General features: G+C 39.5%; 1 protein-coding gene across 10 annotated transcripts in view; it reads right to left on the bottom strand.

The window, feature by feature from the left end:
• The window catches only part of CHRM2 (cholinergic receptor muscarinic 2), a 102,330-nt gene that overhangs the window by 26,902 nt on the left and 54,231 nt on the right, over nucleotides 1-21,197 (bottom strand). For 3 of the 10 annotated variants that reach the window (XM_074871777.1, XM_074871768.1, XM_074871769.1), the window contains 3 exons: nucleotides 16,402-16,539; nucleotides 15,001-15,130; nucleotides 5,824-5,973 (listed from right to left, as the gene is read on the bottom strand). The exons of 1 other annotated variant lie outside the window; for it this stretch is intronic. The gene's annotated coding sequence lies outside the window, so the exon portion shown is untranslated. Of the gene's footprint in view, nucleotides 1-5,823; nucleotides 5,974-15,000; nucleotides 15,131-16,401; nucleotides 16,540-21,197 lie in introns of those variants that run through there. 6 more of the 10 variants (XM_074871770.1, XM_074871772.1, XM_074871773.1 and 3 more) reach the window with 6 other exon arrangements.

Genomic DNA, 21,197 nt, shown 5'->3' with positions numbered 1-21,197 from the left:
GTGAATTTCCACCCATCAGCATTGGCAGTGGAAGTCTGACTCAGAGAGCACTGAGAGCAGGGGTCTACTGTATAGGCTACATTACTCATCCAAACTCCAATTTCAGAGTCTGAAATCCCCTGGTAAATTGCTCTGAAAAAAAAAAAAATCAATAGGTCAAAAGCCCTGTGTATGCCAATGGCAAAACTGCTGTTGCTTTTGGTAGGTTCAGGACTTTTCTGCAAAAGGAAAAAAACCAGGATTGGTGTCTGGGGACTAGTCCCAGTTGATTGTTTTATTGAATCCAGAATTATATTCTTCTGTTCCCTGCTGTAAACTGTCCTGGGATCATGCTTGCTCTCCATCACTTAAAGAGAAAAGTCTGTCTCCAGTACCCCTTTGTAACATTCAGAGTGCCCAACCAAGTGTTTCCTCCTTCTGAAGGACACCACTTCCCTTTTCTCCCCTTAGCACAGGGTCATGCAAAGCTACCTGGGGCTGTGACTGTTGCCAGGCAGTTGGCACACATAATTTATTGCAAAACAAATCTGCAAAGTATAACATTGGGTTCATAGTTGGAGGCTAATGGGCTTCTGATCATCCCAGAGTTGTAGATGCAGTCTGCGTTGCAGACTTTTTCCCCCGGTGTGTTTACTGGACAGTGCTTCCCCACTTTTAAACACCTGCTGCAGTTTGCCCAACACATTTGGTTTATGGCCAAATGGATCTATGTATATAACCATTTTAAGTTCATCAAGTAACATGGAATCTCTCACTGATAAAAGTGCTTTGTAAATAACAGTCTAGCAAAAGCATCATAACAGAGAGCATAGTAATAGTATTACGAACACATGATAAGCAGCAGAACAACTAAGGAATAAAATCCCATTTTTGCCATTTACCTATTCTGTGGAGGAGATGTGGATAACAGACATTCCTTTATAAACTATAAATTAAAACTGTGGAAATAGCTGCAAGGAGAAGAGCTACTGGGACGGGATGGGATGGGAAGGGATGGGAAGGGATGGGATGGCATGGCATGGCATGGCATGGCATGGCATGGGGGAGGTCCTGGCAAAGAGGAGGTCATCACACTACCAACAGAAAGAGGAGAAAGAAATTATGACTACCATGGCCAAGTGTTTCTCTGAATAAAAAAATTAGAAAGATCTAAATCTTCACCATTTTTACTCAGCTTTTGTCACTGAGTGAATAAGTCAAAGGAATAAATAAATATCAGCAAAACAAATTGAATTTCCCACATTCACCCTCCCACCTCCTAAAAACGAAAAACTATGTTCCCTGTAGCAGAAACATTAGTACTAGATTCAGACTTTTCTTTAGCTCCTTTATGCCACTCCTGTGGTGTAGGGTAATGGAAGAGCTTTCAGGCAACTGAATATTTTCCCTCTGCTGGAAAATCTCTGGGTGCCTTAGACCCAACATTTAAAAACACTTAAAAATGTGAATAACTTCAAGATACCACAGGTGGCCAAATCTAATGGTTCAACACAAAGGGCACTAATTAAAGTCCTCTCTTTGTACAAGGAAAGGCAAAAGGCAATGCTATATATATGTTTCCCTCTCAAAAAAAAAATCAATGGAGACTACAGGAAATTTCTAAGAGAACGGTTAGATGGAAGATTGGTTCTTTCAGTTCAGTTACTGAACCCATACAGAGTGGCAGAAGCCATGTAGTATTCCCAGGGGCAACTGGGCTTTGCCTGCAAGAAAGAAGGGATAAGAATCACCATTGGGAGAAATGTGATGTTTTTTCCTTCAAACTCACATTGCTTTCTGCCCTGATTCTCCTAAGTGTTACCACTGTGGTGGTGATGGCTGTCATCCAATGGGCAGTGGCTTTGGATAGCTCCTCATTTCACATTAGCCATGAGATAAAAGGTATGTCCAGGGAGACCTGTGTCCAGCAGATCAGAAATATCTGTAATCTAGCAGAGATTTCTAATAAGAAAATACTTTTGACTGGTGACTGAAGCATCTTGGAAAGTAGTCTGAGAGCAAACCATAGGTCCAAGATCAGTGATAGAGGATATACTGTTTGATAATCTGAGGTACGCAGTCTGTGACAGAAGGTTGAGGGAAATGGGCTTGTTCAGCCTGAAGGAGAGATGGCTTTGAGGTTACCTGACAGCAGCCTGCCATTACCTGCAGGGAAGCTACTGAGAAGATGGAGCCAGTCTTTTTATAGTGGTGTGTGGTGGGAGGATGACAGAAAACAGAGATAAGGTTTTGATGTGATTTAAGGAAAAAATTCTTTCACCTTGAGGACAGCAATCAGTGGACCAGGTTGCCCAGAGATTGTGTACAGGTTCCATCCTTGGACTTTTTCAAGACACAATGGTTAAAACCCTGAGCAACCTCTTCTGCTCTTGACACTGACCCTGCTTGGAGCAGAAAGTTGGAGTAGAGACCTCCTGAGGCTCCTTCCACATGAGCTGTTCTGTGCTTCTGAGGTTATGTGATTCTAGCATATGCCCTGAAGTTCACAGGTACTATGGACCAGGGAAACAGGAACACATATACCTTTGTTTAATATTGAGTCTTATATTATGAAAGCAACCCACATGATTGTGCAGAAAGCAGTCTGGGAGTCTGGCAAAAGCACACTGGAGAGAAAAAAGAATCGGCATAATCCTTGGCTTCTTACTCAGAGGTGACACGTACAAGTCAAGGCTCCTCCTGCAGCATCTGGTCTGCCCTAGAATTAACTGCCCCAGGGTTTGCCCAGGGGAGTCACCAGCCTGTACCCTACAGTGTGGGATGTCTGCTGCTTCCCAGGAGCTGAAGCTAAGAGATTGCCCCAGAGAATCAGAAAGAGATCCCTCCCTGCCCTGATTTCCACAGCTCTGACCTGTTGTTGACCATCAGGTACCCTTTGCAGCCCGTCTAAAAGAAAGGGACCCCAAGGATGGATGGAAAGGCCCACAGAGAGCAGCTTAAGGAACACAGATCAGACTTTTCCAGTTCTACCCCACTTCCACAGTTTTCCTGGTGCAAGACACAATGTGGGCAGGACATCTATGATGGGAGCAAAGCTATACACTGGAGAAACTTAACCACAAGAGTGACTACTCAGGTATATACCTCAGCTCATATCAACATAAAAGGCCTTTAAGCACAGGTGAATCAGGCTCCATGTTTGCCCTTAACCCTTATTTCTTTCCTTGCCCTATCACAAGTTCACATACCTGTTGTAATGAAGCAAATAAGAAGATCCCAAGCTCTGTACTGTCCTCTAAACAAGTGCTAGCTTATGCATAAGCTAGAGAAATTACTGTTTTAACACGCCCTAGCAGTCCTACATAATACTAGTGAACAGAATCACACAGAGGTAAGCCTTTCTATCTCTATTATTTGATGTGCATCTTTTCCCTCCCCTCCAAATTGTTTTTGCCAGCAACAGTGCTGTCTGTCTCTGATCCCAAGCATGCAAACCTTGAAGGAGCAGCTGTTTCCTCTCTGAGTATAATAACCTTGACATGAATGCAGTCTGCAATGATGACTCCGTTTAGGTTCATTTTTCAGTGTAAAGGCTCAGCACAGAAGCATCAAGAAGCTTAACCACATACAGTTTGACCACAAAGACTTGCAGGAAAGTAGCCAGGCTTATTGTATTATCATTTCAGCTGTTAACATGGTGGTCCTGATTTTCATCCATCATTGAAGAGGATAAGAGCATACCAGTTCAATCCATTTGAAGAATAGTCCAAAAATGATACTCATGTTCAGTGAACAGTTACCTCCATAATTAGTCCATCTCTAACAGTCAGATCAGCTTTCTCATTTTTTGGCTGTCCTAATAGTATCAGAAATATACTTTTCAAAATGCTTGAGTGTGAAAGAACTGGGAGGATGTGTCAGGGCAGAACCATTACATTAAAAGTGATGATTATATTGCACACTGTGACACATAGCTTTGAAGGAACAAGGGTTTTGCCATAAAAACAATGATTTAGATTGAACTTGTCTGGAATCAGTGTCTGTCCCTGAAAAATGTGGGCGCAACACATCACCCCAACCTCAAAGGTATCTCAGGCACCCAAATACTATTGGTTATGGCAAAGTGTTTCTCATTTTCCATCTGTCCGTTTTATCTCTTTCTTCTGCTCCAAGTTTATTTTGCAAATCAGAGCTGAAAGATTTACAGCATGGGTGGTGTCTCACTCACATTTGAGCAATGTCAGACACAATAGGTCTTCAAGACAGCAGTGTTAGTAAATAACTACATGGCATGCCACAGTTCAAGGTACAGGAGGGAGCTGGAGTTTTTTCCCCTTTTCAGTTACTTGTTTGTTTTCAGGCAGGACATCCAGTGAAATGGGAAAAGACTGAGTTTGGTTTTAGATCTGTGTTTCCCCATTGTTACACAGAACCTATGTTTGCTGGGAAGTGGTGGGATTTTTGGTCACATCACTTATGGCAGGCATTTCCATCTACACACACAGAGCTTTTGCTAAGGGAGGGCTAGAACAACGCTCAGAGGAAAAAAAAAAGGAGAAAGCAGGGTCTCAGAAAAGAGTAAGGAAAGATAAAAGGATTCATTTAGTGCAATGGAGCTGAGCTAAAACCTGAATCAAAGACTTGAAATTATATCAAGAAGTTGGTGTGATCCTGGCAAAACTGATCCAAGAAAGACTTCTAAATAATAACTGATTCATGCTTATCATTCCCCTTCTCTTTCATCTTTATATGCTGAAGGTAAGTGAGGCCTTATTCCATATTGCTATGTTCAGTGAAACAGTACTGAAGTGAAACAGTACTTTCTTGTTTTCACTAGAAAACAAGAACTGGCAAGAACCTGACAGGTTTGCAGTATTTTCCTTAAAAACAGCAAGAAAAAACAAGAACCCCGCTACCTCCAACCACCATCACCTTCTTTATATATTAAACTACTCTGGAAACATAATCTCTTCAATCCTTATATATTACAGCCTCACCTGCCTTGAAATGGGAGCCACTGGCACTTTGATAAATGGACTGTAAAGTTGCTGATATTCACTGTAGCTTCTTTAACGCTGCTGTATACTCAGTCAATATGCAGCTTTGTAACTCTGCAACAATTTAATTCCCAGTGAATCACTGCAAGGGGAATTCAGCCTCCTGCAGAGAGGGTCATTGGGGGGTGGTGTCTCTTTCCTCCCTTGTCAGGATGAAATTAAGCCAGTAACACAAATTGTTTGATCAATCTACTAAAAGATGAAGCCCTAGCAAGTCCTAATTTTAAAGATGAACTTCCATCATGTCCTAGAGCCAGATTCTAGCACCTCTTAGCTTTTCTATGTGTTAGGTGTCTAGCCTGCTTAGGCATTTTTGTAAGCCCCATTAAATGACTATATACATCTTGAGGTACATGAATAACTCAATAATACATTGTCCTTAGCCTGAAAATAATCCCAGTGCTGTCAACAGGACTGCTTGTGAGCAGAATTTCAATTCAGTCTGCCCCACAGGATCTGTATAAAGTATAGTATCTGTAAAAGCACAAGATGGAAGTATTCTGGGACATTTTCATCCAGTCAAAAAGTACTGGAGAATATCAGAAGGAAGATTCTATGGGGAGGAAAAAAACCCAGACTTAAAAATATCTTCCTTTCTCTAGTCGCATTTTAAGTGAGGACTTTCATCACATAAATGTGTTGTTAGTTTCTGGTTAGTGTTTTAATTCATCTTTAAACTGTGGGTCTAGCACCCAATATTAGCATTCAGATTTTTCTGAGTAGTGAGAAAAGATTACTTCTGTGTATCTGCAGAAGTAGGCTAGCTAATTATCAGGGTTTCATTTTGAATAGCTATTTGAATATTATTGTAATGACAAAGGCTCACAAACCCAGAGAAGATTTTTCTCCCTGATGACAGCACATCTCAGGCACTGTTTTAGGAGGTCAGCTCATGACTCATCCAGAAGATGCTTTACCTCATTACTTCATGCAGGCCTTTCCAATACAGTTTTCATGAGTGCTCCAGAAGATGGCTCTAATGAAAACAAGGATTTAAATATTTTTTCTCTTATTGTGTATTCACAGGTAATTCTGTATGATATACAGGTGTTTTAAAACACAGTTTCTTCTTAAAGACTTTCCACTGCACTTTCACCCCCTGTCAAAATTGTTAACATGCTTTTAGCTTAATCTTATATTTCACTAAAGAGTTTTTAAATTGCCTGAGATGTTCATATGAAGAGGAAAAAAAAACAGTACTGAGACAACGGGTAGATATTGCACAAATATTGCAAATTTGAATGTTACAGTTAAGACACTATAATCTGTCACTATTCCAGTCCTAAAGAAATGTAAAAATCATTGTTTCCAGAAAGGCTACATCCTTGCAAAGGTGGAAAGCAACCCTGAAAGTTGGGGTCTCCTCAGCCAGAATGTAAGTGAATCATGTCATAGAGTCCCCCTGTCCCAGAGGGGACTTACAGGCTTAACACCTCTAAAAGTCACTGTTGCTCTTTAGTACAGGGTCTCAGATTTGTCAGATCTCATTTTTTTTGAGAAAATTATCATGTCTTTCCCAGGGCAGCTACTGTGGAAAAAGTGAATTTCTACAATTTACACTGGTGACGTTCTTTCCTACAGCATCATGTGCTCATCTTTCATGTTTTGCCTAAGTACTTTTATCACTGAATTATTTGCTCAAAAATCATATTCAGTTGTGGTCTGGTGTATACTGGAATCTATTTCTTATCCATGCTTTGGTAAAGTATTTCTGCATTGCCTTCCTGACAAAATTCTGCTGCTATGGATAGTGCATGTGTCAAACAGCAGTTGGTATTCAGAGAGTGGCGTGAAAGATGGAGCCAGTAATATGATGGAAGGAATGTGAGGAATGATTGTGCCTCCATATGGCAGAGAGAATTTGGGATGGTTCACTGCCAGATGTGAAACTGTGCAAGGAGTTTGAACTGTTCAGAAAAGGGAAGCACGGGTATAGTAAAGAGAGAAAGAGCAATAATTTTCGGATGAAGATGAAATAAATGATAAGGGATATGTTAGACAGTAGCAGAACAAAAATAAGAATATAGTAGAATACAAAGAAATTAAAGAAGAAAAAAACAGGCCAAGAAGATGTACAGTAAACCAGAACTGAAAGCTGTGTACTTTGTGATACAAAGAGAAAGAAGTAGGAAACAACATTCAGAGGGAGACACAGATATAAACTAGATTTTTAAACTGTTATTGGCTTACGGCTAGTTTGTACAACAGGCAGGGTATGCTGATATTTCTGATTGTAGGAAGGGTGGTAGATGATAGTTGCACAGATGAACAAATTCTTAATTCCCTCCCTTCAAAAAAAAAAAAAAAAAAAAGTCCCAAACTCTTACCTTGTGTTAGTATTATCAAGATTGCAAGGTTAATTAAAATATAGAGTAACCCTAGGAGATCAGAATTTAAGAGTGTAGGAATTGGTGTTGGGAGAGCACCTGGTATTCATGCAACAAAACCCTAGCTCTATACCTAGTATGATGCTTGCAAAACCTAAATTTTCATCATTACTCATTAACATTTACTGTCCTTTAGAAAAGATATTGGAAAGCATAATGCATAACACAGAAGGAGACGATCAGAAACATCTCAAATAATTTCTACTTTTCTTGACCAATTATATTTTGACAGCACTGAGTAGGTAGTTTTTAGCATGGATACCAGCTAGACTGTGTCATCATAACCATCTCTCTTTTGCTTTAAAATATCTATCAGTGATTCCACTTAGAGAAAAACTCCCATGAATGTCTATACATTCTGACTCATTAATTCATCCATTTCCCTAACTGGTCCTCTGATGCCATTTGAATTAAAACTGCTGAAAATATTCCAAACACATTTGCTTCCCTAAAGATTGTTTGATGCACACCACAGTGTGTTCCAACAGTTGTATCTACTAAGCTGTGCACCAGCTCTCTCTTTTGTCGTTTGCCATCCTCCCTGAAGATTAGCAAAGATAAGTTATTTGGGTTTTGATGACTCCACAGGGCTGCTTTCAAAGTGGCATTTTTATTTCATGGTCTTTTTTTACTCAATGAAAATATATTTTCTTCTGAAACAAATTTCTGAAACACATTCTGCCTGATATTTTATTTTCCTGTTAATCTTTACTTCCAATTTTTTAGACATTCAGGAAATGAAAGTGCCAGTTCTGAGATCTGAGGGGCTGCGGTGCTTAGAAGATGTTTAAGAAATGTCTTCTCAAATGGTTAGTGTTCTTTGGTTTGAGCAAGTTTTCTACATTTGGCTGTTCCTTCTGCAAACATTTGTATAAACTTTCTGAAGAGCTCTCCAAGTCCAGAGAAAGCCTCTAGCAGCAAGTGCTCCAGTCTGTCACTTGTAACTGCTCCATGCTCTGTCTCCAGTTCCAGTCCTTCACCATTAGTGGTGCCCCAGTGAGCTAAGGTAGTTTTTTGCAAAATGATACTTGTGTCCCCAATTTGTTGAGCTCTCAGATCATGTCAGCCCTATTCAAACACTCTTTCTACCTGTTACTGAAACAAGTAAACAGAGGCACCAGATATCTGAAGGAATCTATAAACCCTGTAACACGTGTAAACCCTCAGTTATCTGCAAGCACATGGCAGCAGCATTCAGCAGTGCAAGTGGTGTTCTCCGATCACTGACTCACTCCCTTAGATCTTTGGCACATCAGTGGACAGATGCCTAGTAGAAAACCACTTGGTTATTTCCTCCTTCCACCTCTTCTGGCCTTTTAGGTATTGTGTGAGCAGGGGCTCTACCATGCCCTGCTCTTCTTCTGTTACTCAGCAGTCTGCCAGACTCTGCTGGGAATCTACTAGCTGAGATTCCTCAACGATTTCATTGTCTAACATTTACGTTCTCTACTATGTGATATTTCAGAAGAATTTGAAGCAGGTTGCCTCACTGAAGTGTTCTTTACCCTGAACAGTCTATGTCTACCACAGATCCTATTCTTTCTATGCTTATTCACTTTTTTGTAATATTTTCAGAGTCTCAAGAATTGCTCCAGATGATCATCACTACATGTTACATAAACTAAAAATAATTAATAGTTGCCCAGAAAACTTGCTAAACTCATGGTCTAAAATCTCCTTTATGAGATTATTCCATTACTTAACAAACATTATAAATACTTGAAATACCACTTTAAAGTATACCTTCAATGGAGAAGCTCACAGCTTTAAAGAAAGCTACAGTTATCACATTCCTTGTGAGAAATTGTACATTGCTGTCACTAATTTGAATCCTTTAAAAATGTCAAAGTATGGGTGCCCATAGTAGTATAATTTTAATTGTTGTTTTCAATTTCCTGGCATATCTGATAATATTCAATAGGAACCTCAGCAACTTTCTCCAAAGAATATTCCAGTTAATAGTAACACTGGTTCATTCACTTCACAAATAAACACTTCTCTGGTTTTTTGAACCCACTTCTGTGTTAGTGGACAAAATCGTGTGCTGAATAGCTGTCATTTAGTATTCATATTCCTTCTTGACAATAGAGCACCCAAGAATGTGAACCAAGATTTACCTGAAAAGAAGCAGCTGAGCTGCCTTCGTCCAGGTACTTCTTTAGCAGCCTCATGTGACTGTTACACAGATTGCCCTGTTTGGTTATTGGGACCACCTTTAGAAGGAACAGAGCTGCATTAGAAAGTCAGTGAGGAAAAGGAAAAGATGCATGCCTGAGTCCTCAGTGACAACAGTTTCTGTTTTCATGGCAATATTGATGACGATTCATTGTGCACAAGAAAGGGCAGGGTAATTCTCTTTAGCAAAGTTCCAAGGAACACAAGCCACCACAACAGAGATCTTCAGTCATTCCAGTCCAAATATTTTCAGTGTGGTGGACTTCAGGGTTAACAGGAAAGAAACCATTCTGGATTGTCCCAGGAAATTGTAATATGCTGTGTTCACCACGTGCCTACAAACAGGAGTCATATTTTTTCAGCATTGGGGTAATGCCTGTCTTCAGAAAAATCCAAGGAGTGATAAGCCATGTTCACTATTACTGTTACAGGCATGCATTGGCACATGAGACGTTTCCAGGATAAAACTGGAAACAGATTGATAATGGAATAATGTCTAGTAGGGGGGTTGACCTTTGAAGAGCAGCTGACAAATGTCTAAGGTTTCTGAACTCTGGCCTGATCTGGTCATTTCACCTAGTTCTATTGACTTGTTTGTTTATCAGAACTGTATACAGGATTTTACAAATTGCAATTAAAATTACTTTCAAATCTATTTGTAAATAGAGAGGAACAGGGTGAGATATTGCAAGTGATATGTGTGATATATGTCAGCTTAGAGGAGATTTCATCTCTGTTGGCAAGCACAACTGAGCCTGCTACCTTCATGCTTTAAAAAGTCACTTATGCACTGACTGTAATGGTGATGATAACAGACTTTACTGACATTTTCAGCCTTGTGAAGGGTGAGAAATGAGCAGTTCCCTTTTCTGAAATTTCATGAGCCTACTCAGGATTCTCCACTCCAGGATTATGCAACCAAGTTGTAGGAAGTAAAGAAATAAAGAGTGAGAAAATGTGAAAGTCAAAGAGGGGATAAAATAGGAAAAAGTCCTTGTCCATGGATAGGAATAAAAGACATGCAGGTGGAATGATATCATGACAAAGGTGCAAGGGCTTTGCTGTGCCAGCATGCAGCTTAATACCTGGCTGCTAGCAATGGTTACTGGTTTACTGTAGAACAAAAGAAGGGTGGAAGAGAGAGAGTTTTCATGCCTATAGCAGTTGATATTTAGTTCTGGTACCTAAGTAAGCAGCCTCATCTTCAGCTCTGCAAGGAGTGAAGACAGAGAGGTTCCTTCACAGTGATTTGGCTCTTCAGAGCTCTGAATTAGCCTCTTGAAGTCTCTCCCTGCTCTCTCTTAGGCTCCTAACCCAAACACCTCAGCTGAATGCCTGGGGATATGGAACATAAATCCCTATCATGCCAAAGAGTGAACTGTGCCATTTATTCTCTGTTACCCAGTTTAATCTTAGGGAGTGTTTCAGTCTCTCATCTTTGTCTTATCTCCCCTCCACAACTTATTGTGCAACCTTGTCTGGAGAAAAATGACAGTCAATCAAGTATGTTATAAATACCTCGAAACAAGTGGAGTAAACAATATGGCAATAAAGCTGACCAGCCAGCCTCCCTTGTGAGATGCTTTTTATTATGTTCAGCTGCAAGTGTCATTTCCCTAATGTTGCCCATTCATCTTGTGCTGGGTTACAAGTCAAATCTGCATTCACTCGTGCTCTCTTGGGGGTGGAGAGACCTAGCTCATGGCAGATAAACTATGTCATAAAACTGCAAGGGTTTCCCCATAATTTTTTCTCCTGAATTTTTGTTTTGTTGCTATGGAGTAGACAACTGCAACTGGACGTTCCTCAAATGCATTGCCTTGGCATGTCAGACAGCTATGCATCGTTTATTTGAGATGCCAGAGCAATAGCAGAGGGATTCAGGGTGGGGAATAAAAGCTATGGTATAGTCTAAGCAGTCTAAGTAGTGTGCAGTGGTAACATAGTTGAGGGTAGACACAGGAAAACCTACTGGTAAACTGAGCAGTGTAAATTTGCTGGTACACCACTAGTGCGGTAACATTCACTGGGGAGGGAAAAGGGTATATTTGTGTGTTTTGTGAGGGGAGGGGGAACAAAAAAATGAGAAAAATTCAAGCACATTACTGTAGAAGATAATAGTGGAAATTTCTATGAAAGCAGTTGCTCAATTTCTCACCCTGAGTCAAACAGAGGCAAAAGGTCAGTGACTGCAGTGATGGCAGTTCAGTATCTATTTCAATAAGCAGCAAAGTGACTTTGTCCTCTTCAATCTTTTGACATGAAGAAAGAGTGATTTGATTTTTAGCACTTGAAACTAAACCACGCCCAGCTCTAGAAAGGTCAATAAACCTTTCTGGTTAATATATTTCAGAATTCCAAATCAAAACATCTAACTAATCTCAAATCCTAAAGCAGATACTTCTATGACTCCACAATATTTACATCTTCTAATCCTGGAACTACAGCAGGCAGAACCTTTACGCTCTTTACTGTAGAAGATTTCCCACTCTTTGTTTTCCTGTTGAGTCATGAAAAATTCCCTGCTAGAAAAGATCCAAATGTAATTTACATTCCTTTTTTCATACCATGGTTCAATTATGGTTTTCGTTACCTCAAAAGTGAGCTTAAATGCTCCCTGTTGTCCAACAAGTAAGTGAGTAAATAAGTAAGTAAGCAATTTAACTACAAGGGAAAGAAAAGCTGTATTCCAACATTTACCACAAAGTACTCTAAGCAACTGTTTCCAAGCTGTATAATGGCTACACTGAGTTAAGATTTTTATCTCTGAATATTTCAGATAAAAATGTCTTTCATGTCTTCTGTCTCTACCAAGGCTTATTTAGTTGACCTATTGAGATATCAGACACTGCCAATGTCTACTTTGGAGAAAAGGCTTTCAGCCTTCGTTAGAACATTGGATCTCCCAAAGATGTTTTCTTGAAAAAATATGCTCCTTCTCTGCACCGTTGTGTACTCTAAGGACCTTAGCTTAGTCCTACTCTGAGGATGAGGCAGGAAGGCTTGGAGGGGATAACACATTGGCTTTTGTAGCTGAAGGTACTTACACTGACATAATTTCAATTGTTAATAGTGGTGAAAGGATGTGTCCAATCTATAACTTGAGGTAATGTTTGGCAACTTGAGCAATATGAATCATGAATAATTCATTAACTGAGTAACGCTTTTAATTAGTTAGAATTATTTTTAAGATGTCCTCTGTTATTTTGTTGTGTAATTTAAGATCACAAGCATTATTTTTTGTATGTTTGAGGCTTATATGCAATTCCCACAAAATACATTATTTGCTTTAGTTCAAACTCTTTTTTACTTAGGGAAAAGACTTTGGAAATGGTGGAGAGCCTTAAAAGTGAAGCTTGTGGTATCTCCCCAGTTGTATACGAAGTGCCATCCCTGTGCTACCAGGTTTGAGAGCCATGATGCTGAGACATCAGAGCCTGTGAAGAGAAGTTAGTGAGGCATATGTCTGCTTGGTGTTTCAGATCCTCTTTGGCAGTAAAATGGCAGAGCTACATTGAAGCTAGCAGAGTCTTACTAGCTAAAAAAAAAGTGACAATATGGCTTTGAGCAGGGCTTCATCCCACTGTCAATAGGTTTCCAGGCTACCTACCACTCAGCCAGACACCACTACATTCAAATTAATTACAATACTTCTTGGTTGCTCCATCAAAAAATCTCAAAGATTATGTGACTTCAGGACATGGTCTCATTATGTTGTCAGCCCAAAATGGAGGGGCTTAGGCAGAGGAGCCCATCTTTTCAGAGATATAAATAGTGCACCTTTTTATTCACTGACTTAGGTTCCATTTTTCTTCTAGTATATCTGAATAAATAACTGAGAAAATCCCCTCTCTTCTGCACAGTCCCATAGCTAACATTTTAGTTGTACATGCTCTCTGTGTCTCTGGAGACACTCATCCCCACACTCCATCACCAGAGGAACAAAGACAAAACTCCAGCTTCCTGAGAGAGCACTAAGACATCTTTAACTGCGTAATAATTGATGTTTTTATGGAGTTCCAGATCATTTACTGATATTGAACACTTCAGTGGCTTAATCCTTCCTTGCACAATGTGTAGACAAATAGCTTGATAGACTTCATCATTCATGAAAGGCAGACAGAGCAGGCAAGCCAGCATGAAAATATTTTAATTATACTTTGTCAGAAGTATATCACAGGAGATAAAAGCACTCTTCCTTCACCACTTTCATTTGGGGAATTTATCCAAGTCTATATTTATTTACTATTAAAAACTACACTTGGGTCTAAAGACTGGACTTCCAGAAGCTAGTAGGAAGAGAAACAAGATAAAAACAAGTATAAGAATGAAGGTGGCACGACACCACAGACCTTTAGGAGAGCAGTTCCTTGCTTGGGACCAAGCTTGGAAAAGAAGAAACTTCCTAGAAAACCGTGTTATGGAAAAGAAAATAGGACAAATCTCATGTTTCATTAACTCTTTACTTTATGTAAATTTAATATGCGACAATACTATGCAGTACCACTGGACACATATCATCAGGGTTAACTCACTGCAGAACCTTTCCGTTGGTAGATGTTCTCCAAGCTAGTATATGTTCTCCAGGCATTTCTCCCTAGCTTCCCCAAACTATATTTATAAAGTAAAATTGTCTAGAAATACAAATGAATGACACCTGGGATTGATAAGGAACATAGAAAACTGGCTTTCTGATTAAAAAAAAAGGTTATGTCATAAATTAAATTTACTTCTGGAGTGGAATCCAAGCTTACTAAAGTCAGAGGAATTTTCTCCACTGTGTTTCAACAGTTTGGGGAGTGGGGCTTTGTGAAACTGTGTAAGATGAAATAGGGCAAAATAGAGCTGTTGATCATTATACTGCTCAATTCCTGTGGGTATTATTATTTTTATGTTGTATAAAACAGAATTTGACATGGGTTGTTAAAATTATTTTGTCTCCAGTGCAAACCTAGTATTGCTTTTATGTGTGACTGCTGATTTGTTACTGGTGGCTTATCTTCTACCAGTATGTCATGGTAGGAGATGTGCCAGAGAATCAGCAATAAAAACCTGGGGTAAACCATATAAATTTCTATTTTCTTTCTTGTCAGTTAGTGTTATAGACTGCGGAGTCCTCATACTGCTGAGGTGGATTGTATTGAAGGAATAAAGATGAGAAGCATTTAACTGGCCTTTGGTGCATGCTGGAAAAGGTCAATAGTTTGTCTGCCACCTTGGTTGCCATTGAATGTCTCAGAGCAAGCATTAAAGAAGGGATTTCCAAAAAGTGCATAGAATTTGCTTTATTCTGTTACCATTTAAAGCCAATAATAAAATATTCTTGACATTTATAATAGTGGGGTCATAGCAGGACAGGGGCTTGAAATTCTTCCCATCCTAAAAGCTCTACACATACTTTACTGATAATGGGATCAAGCCCCAGGTTTCCAGCCACCTACCTCGTTCAGCAATAATGTGTCTTCTGTAGTCAACCAGTGTCCAAGACATAGGAATGGATGCTCCATATAATTCATACAAACACAATCTTTTTTTAAATCTTGCCAAGCTTTTAGTGTCAATAAAATTTCCCTGCAATGAGAAGCTCCAATTTAATTAAATGTTGCATGAAGCTGTATTTCTTTTCCCCTGTTGTACATATGCTCCCTGTTAATGCATCCTGTATTATAGAACTCAAGGTAAACAGACATCTCTATTTGGCCTTCTCTATGCAATTCATTTGTTTTTATAACTCAATCATGATTGATACAAAACTTTTCAGAGTAGACTCTCCTACCCTCTTCAATTCCTTCTTATACTGACATGTTCCCTCAGTGCCTTTGGACCTTCCCATTTCTGTCTTTCTTAAGGACAAGACAACTGAAACCAAAGACAAGAAGGCTGAAAACACTGTGAATGAGACACTTCACATTCTATTTTCTTTAGTTCCTTCCTTTTCAGTGCTTTGTTTCTGATTAACTAGAGGTCCTTAGTTGTTATTTTCTTTCCCTAGAAATGTTACTTTGATTTCAAAGTCTATCACTGTACACAGACAGTCCTGAGTGTGTCTGTATTTGCCACCTTGATATGTAATGTAATTCTTCAGGACTCCTTTGGAATCCTATCTAGTCTGATAACTGGAAATATCAGTGTTGGGTGTTTTTTTAGATTAAAAAAAGTTTTGTTTGAAATGTTCTACTTGAAATATTCTATAACTGCTATTATAGGAAAAACACCCTGGGTTTTTTATTTTATTTTTCTTTCTTTGATATTCTAGATTTTTAAGGAAAAGATTCAGTCAAAAGTTTTTAGATTTCTCTCTTCTTACTTACTCTCTATTTTCTAGTAGAAAAAAATGGAAGGAACATCTTTGAGAGGACTCTCACTTGGTTCACTGAAGATACAGAGAACATCCATGCACGCACTCATCCTGTAGAGTGCCAGGGAAAGGGCATTTTGAAGACATGTGTGTTTTAGAAAGACACCACATTTTCCTGCATGAACTCAGAAATTCACTTGTTTTCATTTCATAATCTTGGGCCAGGAATTAATGCTGACTTCCTGGTTAACACATTTTCTTAACTGTGTCTAGTTTTCATTTTCATAAAAATACCTTTGATAAATTATAGTAGTGCTGTCTTTATTTGCTGTTGTTGTTAATTTAATACTGGGGGAAATAAAGGAGGAGAAAATCTTGTTCTGATGTGGAAATAGAGCCTAATACCCAGCTAATAGGAACCAAAATCTTGGTTTTCATTGCAGATAAATATCTGTGGAACTGGAATATCTTTTTTAACAATAACCATGAAAAGAAAAAGTTGATGAAATTAAATGTTCCATTTACCTTGGCTTATTTGATTTACCTTGGCTTATTTAGATGAGAGAGTTCTGTGGCAAAACACATGCCACCTTTTAGATTTTAAGGGGGCTTCATCTCTGTCACCACAGGCAGATAGCTCATGGTGCGCTAACCTTCACTGCAGGCTTGGCTACCTGGGGACCTGCAACAAAGGCAAAATGAATCAGTTAATGGTGTGAATTAAAGTGCATTAAAAATCCTGCAGGTGTCCACTTTCGAGTGTTAAGAGGTTGTATGTCATTGCAATTTAATCCTTCTCTGAGGAGGGTTTGTACTCAGTGAAGTGTTAGCATAAGGTATAACTCCAGCATTGTTCCTGGCTGAACTCCTGCACATACAGAGCAGTCTCTAACTTGAATTTAGCAATGATTTAGATGCCTTTGCTGTGTTTTGCATCTGTGCTGGTTGGATGAACTGAAGTGTCTGATGTCTTGCTTATGTGGGCATGGAGGCTTGCTAAGAGTGGGTGTAGAGTCTGCCATACTGCAACAGAGCTAAATTATCTGGTTTGTTACAGGCCCAGGCTAAAGGTTGTGTAATGTTTATTTTCAAACCAACAAGGGGGAATTCAGCCACTCGCTGCACGGAGTGTGTCACTAGCCAGTCTCCTTCTGCAGTTTCAATGTTTGCAGCGCGACCACGTTTGCCCAAGGGAGGCCAGCTCCAGAGGAATCAAGTTGCCTCTAAGGGTACATGCACATGACTGGAAGCAATTGAGTTACTGAGGCTTAACAAGTTACCTCTAATCAGTTGATGAGCTGTAACTCAATAAGACACAGAGATTTTATTGCTTTTAATTGCAAGTCTCCATCTTTGGTAACCTGAGTTAACCTTGGAGTAGAGATGTTCCCTGGGAAACTATGGTAATATATGAGCAGAGAGACATGAATGAGGAGGAGGGAAATACATCAGATCCAGTTTCAGTCACGTGGATTTGCTGGCTCGTCTCTGCTGTCTTCTCTAGAGCCAAAGGAAATAGGAGCCTCTGCAAGGTGGCTTTGAGCACATAATTTAGGCACTTCCTCAGAGTCTCTCTGTGGAGGAGCTTACCTCTCTGCATTGATCACAGAAGTCATTAAGAATAGCCAGATAATTTAGGCACAAATGTTTCTTTTGGGTATTGTGCCTACATGAAATGGAAAGTGGGGTTTTGGAAGACATTGCCATATGTGCTCTTCTCTGCCAACAAACAATAGATGTTTTCTTCACAAGTTGGCGCCTGATGTCAGCAGAGACTATATATGTATGTATTCACAGGTTTTGGTTTAATTACACCGACCTTTTGTATATGACAGAAATGTAGTATTTTAATTAAGCTTTTTTTTACCTCCCTCAAATGTATTTTTGCTCTCCCTAAATTTGCCCTGTAGAAAACTCTGAAGTGTTTCATGCTGACAGGCAACTTCTCACTCGTCCTGGAAGTGGCAGGTTTATGCTGATTGTTAATAGTGGGAATGAATGGCACAAGATGAGGCACGAGGATACCCCACAGTGCTGCCCTTCAGCAGAGCCATCTGAGACAGTGGAAAGGGATTTTTCATTCTTTAGTGATGAACTATGATGAAGTCAGATCAGGGAAACCAGATCAGATGTGACTGAAGAATTTGGCCACAGAGTAAACTGTAAATAGGATTTTGATTTTTTTTTCCCTCCAGGTGCAGGTTGTACCTACTGTACTTTCAGATGTTACCAAACTGCACAGTGAAATAACATCAAGCCATTTCATTTTCTAAATTAATATTGGCCTTCTGTTTCCATCCTCTTGGGCTACCGAACTCCATATTAGAAGTGTTCGTCTGACTTGTTTCTATCTCCCTTCATTGTTTGTGTAATTGGAAAGAGTGAGTACAACTGTACTTTTGTGGTTTGGTTTTAGTTGCTCTTACTGATCACTGTGTAGAATATTGCTATATATTACAGTTTGGAAGATCACTTGTGTACAAAGACCTTTCACAAATATCAATTCTTAAAGCTCTTCTGTAACTGCATGGGGTAGATGGGTTTAAATTTACACATTTTGCAACCAAGCTAAGGGAACTGGTGAAGGTTATGCTAACCCATAATAGGTTAGAGGATTTTTAGCAACAGCAGTGTAAGCAGTTCTCTGGAAAACTCTACCCACGCAACATGCTTCTGACTTTATGTTTCACAACATATTCAAAGCCTGATTCCTACTCATCATCTCTCATACCCTGTTTTTGCAAATATAGAGCCTTTTTCAAACAAATTAGACTTCCTAGGGAAAACTGGGTGAAATATAAAGTTCCATTTTTATTTTCTGGGACGTTTAACTGTTACACTCAAAATTAAAGTAATAGTAAATAGAAATGGAGAGGTCTGCCATAGCTTACAAATGAAAAACTCATATACTCTCACAGTTCAAATCCTGGTGCCTCTTGCTGTCTCTATGTGAAAAACAAACATATCTCTGAACACTTTGCCACTTGAGTAATGTCATTTTTATCAGCATAGATAAAAAGTCCAAATACTTAAGAGACCAGGATTGACTCTCTCCCCCCCAAATCAGAGTTGAATTCATAACAATTTTATTATGGTTCAAACTCAAGCTGATTTCTCCTCTATGGGAATATGTGTGAGGAAAAACATTGCAAGTTGACCATCTGTTGGATTAGACAACCACTTCATTCCCAAAGCCCAGCCTCCCCCCTTACCTTCTTACCCACCTCCCTGCAGCTCCATGCAGCATATTTCAAAGGCTAAAAAAGCTACACTGAGACTTTTTCAGCCCAGAAACTCAACAGTATGTCCTGAGAAAACAGCTTCTCCTTTGAGAGCAAGTCCCTTTAGTTCTAATTCTCATGCACACTTGTTTTCCTTCTCTTCTCCCATTCCAGGACTAGATGTTGATGTTCACTGTTTCTCTCCATGGGTTATCCTTGCTCCACTTTTAAAACCTCGAGTGCTCTTCAGCAGATGTGAGAGCCTCCTAAGGCTCACTTGCCCTCTGATCCACAGAGAAATCTTGATTATACAGAGCCAGATATTATGTGTCAACAGCAGGCATGTAGGGTGATGGTGTACTTTCAACAACGAGCTGCTAAACCTGTAAAGACTTCTAATTGAATTGCTAAAATCCCGCAAGGGAGGGCTGGTCAATGCAACATAGTTCCCTCCAAAGCTGTTTTTTCACTCCCAGTGATTCTCTTTTTAAAACTTATTTTCATTTTCCTGGCAGCAATTCTATTCTCTTAACTCTATTGCTGTAGTTTCTTTCCAGTGACTATTAAAATTCTTTACCATTAAGGTCCAGAGTTTTCAGCCATGTAAATGGTAGGGGATATTGAGAGAAGGGGAAACTCCTGTAGCCCCCAAAGAAGTGTTTCCTGCCTCAAGTTGCAGATCTCTTTTTCTGACCAACACACTTTGTCACCTGAACTGTCTTTTGTCAGAGACCATACTGGAAATAAATGTCTGCTGCACTCATGGTCTACAGCCTGTAACTACAGTATCACAGCATTAGGTACAGTGACTCCTACATCCTAACACTAACTGCTGCTCTGACATCTGTCATGAGTACCTGTCAGTGCCATGAGTACTCTCATGGGAATCATGATGCTGAATTCCTAGGGAAAACCTAGGACCAATATAAAGATATTCAGACTCCAGAAGTGAACACTACTACCAGTGTGGCCTTCCCCTATATCTGCAACAGGTAGCATATAGATGCTTTGTATATTAATCCACTTTTCTATTGGCATGCCTACATGAAAATAAATTATACTACAGCAGCATAACACTGAAATAAAACAGTGGTGAGCCAGACTTTGTACCTCATAACTCAGTTCACTCACACCTGCCCTTCAGGTATGTCTATGGGTAAATATATATGTATCTATACATGTATATAGTGTGCGTGTTTGTGTATTTGACTCTGCACATAATTATCTACATGGTTTTCTAGTTTGAATACTTTGTCAGGAAAAAATATACTGAAGTTAAAGTTAGGACAGTCTCATTACAAAATATAAATATTTGTGATTCTTCCATGTGTCCACTTGATTGAGCTGAGCCCATAATCCTTTCCCCCTCCTTTTCCTCTGGTTTAGGGTGAGAGGCATGTTTTTCATATATGACAGTTTCAAGGAACTCTTAAAACAATAACTTAGTAGGAACAGTCAAGTCCATCAGTTATAATAGAATCCACAGACACAAACTCCAAAAAATGTTTAACTGCACATTTCAGGTAGATGTCATCTAAATTATCCTATGGAAGTCACTTTTTCTCTGCAAATGCATTGCAATGATGGGTTCTTGCACAGTTGCTGCTAATGTTTTGACTGTTGATATCTTTCTGCTTATTTGTCTTTGTTTCTGTTAGCCAATGTCAACATCTCTCTTACAGTGGAAAGGTGCACAGTTGCAACTGGTACTATCATACAAGGGAATTCAGACACTTTTGAATGGAAATGAGATATGAATGAGTACATCCATCAATGCTTGCAGGGGCTATCTCTATGCTATCACTAGGAGAAGGCATGACAGTGGGATAGGACACACTATTCTAATTGATACTCAGGGAGAAGAGCACTTAGTATCGAAATTCTGTGCTCCATTTGCCTATATCACAACAGTGAAGATTTTTATATTGCACCTGTCATTAACACCCACTGTACCTTGTTTCATGCCTGCTTAGGCACATCTAAGATATGTTTTGTCTACTGAATTTTGGCTTTTGAGACATGGAGGGCCACGAAGATGATCGGAGGGCTGAAGCATCTCCCCTGTGAAGGCAAGCTGAGAGAGTTGGGTTTGTTCAGTCCAGAGAAGACAAGGCTCCAG

Source organism: Strix uralensis, chromosome 5 (assembly GCF_047716275.1).
Source record: "Strix uralensis isolate ZFMK-TIS-50842 chromosome 5, bStrUra1, whole genome shotgun sequence".
In the NCBI taxonomy this organism is placed as follows: Eukaryota; Metazoa; Chordata; class Aves; order Strigiformes; family Strigidae; genus Strix; species Strix uralensis.
The sequence above is the reverse complement of the archived record's forward strand: the minus strand, read 5'-3'. Positions and strand labels throughout refer to the sequence as shown.